Raw genomic sequence first — 3,471 nt, forward strand, 5'->3', positions numbered from 1 at the left:
GCAAGGCATTAAGATGGAGGGAACGAGCTGGCTAACGTACTGGACCTTCAAGACCAATCCGTTATCCATTATATATCTGTGTGAGGTGTTCTTGGACGTTTCTGAGGGCTCGTGCTCCATAATGCACGGACCACAACTCAAGCCGTTGTTGGAATGGTATCTCCTCTAGCAGTACGGGCAAGTAGTTTCATACAATCTGACGACAACTCGCACCAGTCAACCTGTTTGGTAGTATGTTAGGTCCTATTAGTCAGTCTCAAATCATTCCATTACAGCTAATGTACGCACTATGCTTAACCAGAACTTTGAATAGGTTTACAGTAACATCACTAAGAAATTTTTCTTAAAAGACATCATAGTCGCCGTTGACTGTATAAAATATTTATTGTTACTATTGCAATTTCGGCCTTATGGCCATTTTCAAGTAACACTGCAAAGTTACCTAAACACAAAAATACAAAAGTGAAGCACAAGGTGTATATACATAATTAAGGAAACATTTCATTAAGAAACTAGCTCAGTTATAAAAATTGGAGATAATTGTACATTACTTACATTCTGTCAGAATAATAAAACTGTCTGACATGAGTGCATGTCGTCGTCAAAATGCAGCCTTTTGACTGTGAGAGTTCCACAAGATCTGATGAGTACGACACTTATTACATCGTAATACGTTGTTAAATATATACTGAACTGTCGATGTTACCATCGTTCTAATAATCTGTCACACATACAAGTTCAGGTGCACTGACAACATGTGGAGCTAAGTCAGTTGGCGCGAAAATACATTTACTAAAGATACTGCCTGTGCACGTAGCAAAGATAGTGCACACCAAGGATACAACTCACGAGCTTTATATCGTAAAGTCTTTTTATCTGTCGACATCATACAACTTACTAAATAGTGCTATGATTGTAATGGGCTGTAAAATAGGATGGGAATATTTATTTATTACATAATACGGGATGGCCAACGGCCTTGCCGCAGTGGTAACACCGGTTCCCGTCAGATCACCGAAGTTAAGCGCTGTCGGCCTGCGCTAGCACTTGGATGGGTGACCATCCAGTCTGCCGAGCGCTGTTGGCAAGAGGCGTGCACTCAGCCCTTGTGTGTCAAACTGAGGAGCTACTTGATTGAGAAGTAGCGGCTGCGGTCTCGTAAACTGACATACGGCCGGGAGACCAGTGTGCTGACCACATGCCCCTCCACGTCTGCATTCAGTGACGCCTGTAGGCTGAGGATGACACGGCGGCCTGTCAGTACCGTTGGGACTTCACGGCCTGTTCAGACGGAGTTTAATAGGGGATAATACATGTGTTATCTTTTAATAAGCTCTCACATTGACTTAAGTGCTCGTAAATGAGATGAAGACAGATCTCTGATATATAATACTTTGTATGCGTATAAATTTTACGAATATAAATGGCGTAAAACGCTCGCCAGCAATCCAGTTCACTGTGCAGCACCACAAATTCTGACAAAACATCACAATGCCTCCGCAGAAATACTGAATGCATCCTTCAACCAGGCTCTATTATAGCAAACAGGACTAAGTAAATATGTATGCTATTCCATCGAAATTGTTTAAAATGTTTTCGGTAAGTGTCTAAAATAACTGTACAATTCTATGAATTACTGTTGAAGTAGATTGATACAATAAATCATAAGCTTCGGATACAATGAAATGTCGAGGCTAAATTTCATTTATAAAACATACAAAAATAAAATACATTGGCGTATGCTTTTCTTCCCTTGTTATAGTCCATAAACTTTTCTTTACAGTAAAATACAATAGAATATTGATAAAATTTGTTACTTATGATTTAAGACAAAACTGGTCAGATACATCACATAAAAACTGGCGATCTTCAAATACATAAAATAAGAGAACAGATACATTGCGAGTGGTAGCGGATATGACATTACACATTTTGAAGCATCTACGTATTTTTTAAAACCTCGTTTACACGCTTGTCTATACAAAATGTCAGGGTGAGAAGTTAAGCACTAAGAAATGTTTCCTTCATGCTGTACCCAAGGAGAATAACAGAGGAATGTGTCCTTATTTGTTTACCGTATTCTGTAGATTGTTTGTAATAGAAAAGACCTTGCAGTAGAAGAGACGTGTTTCACAGTAGAGAAAATTAGCATGTGCTCATAACTCTTAAGCTATGCATTTTAGAGCCCAGATTTAACAGGCAATTTTTTCCTTGCTTTCGTCCATCCTACCACCTCTCAAAATATGGAATTCCTTTTTAATGCCCTGTACACTGTGGCGACAATGTCATGGGACACCTCCTAATATCGTGTCAGACTTTCTATTTCCCGGTGTATGGCAGCAACTCGACGTGACATGGACTCAACAAGTCGTTGGAAGTCACCTGTAGAAATATTGAGCCATGCTGCCTCTATATCCGTCCATAACTGCGGAAGTGTAGCCGGTACAGGATTTTGTGTACCAGTGAACCTCACGATTACGTCCCATAAATGTTCGATGGTGTTCATGTCGGGCGATCTGGGTGGTAAAATCATTCGATCGAATGGTCCAGCATGTTCTTCAAACCATTCACGAACAATTGTGGCCCAGTGACATGGTGCATCGTTGTTTGGGAACATGAACTTCATTAACGGCTGGAAATGCTATCTAAAAATCTGAACATAATCATTTGCAGTGGTTCAGTTGGACCAGAGGAAACAGACCATTCCATGTAAACACAGCACATTCCGTTATGGAGCCACTGCCGGCTTGCACATTGCGTTGGTGACAACTGTGGTCCATGACTTCGTGGGGTCTGCGCCACACTAGAACCCTAATATCAGGTTTTGCCAACTGACATAGGCACTCATCTGATCAGGCTACAATTTTTCGGTCATCTAGGGTCCAACAGATACGGTCAGGAGCCCAGGAGAGGCGCTGCAGTCGATGGTGCGCTGTTAGCAAAGGCGATCGCGTCGGTTGTCTGCTGCTATAGCTCATTAACAACAAATTCCACCGCACTGTTCTAACGGATACGTTCGTCGTATCTCCCTCATTGATTTCTGCTGTTATTTCACGCAGTGTTGCTTGTCTGTTAGCACTGACAACTCTACGCAAACGCTACGGCTCTCTGTCATTAAGTGAAGGTTCAAATGGCTCTGAGCACTATGGGACTTAACTGCTACGGTCATCAGTCCCCTAGAACTTAGAACTACTTAAACCTAACTAACCTAAGGACAGCACACAACTCCCAGCCATCACGAGGCAGAGAAAATCCCTGACCGCGCCGGGAATCAAACCCGGGAACCCGGGCGTGGGAAGCGAGAACGCTACCGCACGACCACGAGATGCGGGCTTAAGGGAAGGCCGTCGGCCTCTGTGTTGTCGGTGGTGAAAGGTAATGCCTGAAATTTGGCATTCTCGGCACACTCTTGGCACTGTGGATATCGGAATACTGAATTCCCTAACGATTTCTGAAACGGAATGTCCCATG

The 3,471-nt window shown here is 42.5% G+C and overlaps 1 pseudogene; it reads left to right on the forward strand.

Moving 5' to 3' along the window:
* Positions 1-969: 969 nt before the first annotated feature.
* LOC124608083 lies at positions 970-1,087 on the forward strand (annotated as a pseudogene).
* Positions 1,088-3,471: the final 2,384 nt, after the last annotated feature.

Source organism: Schistocerca americana, chromosome 3, assembly GCF_021461395.2.
Source record: "Schistocerca americana isolate TAMUIC-IGC-003095 chromosome 3, iqSchAmer2.1, whole genome shotgun sequence".
NCBI lineage: Eukaryota > Metazoa > Arthropoda > Insecta > Orthoptera > Acrididae > Schistocerca > Schistocerca americana.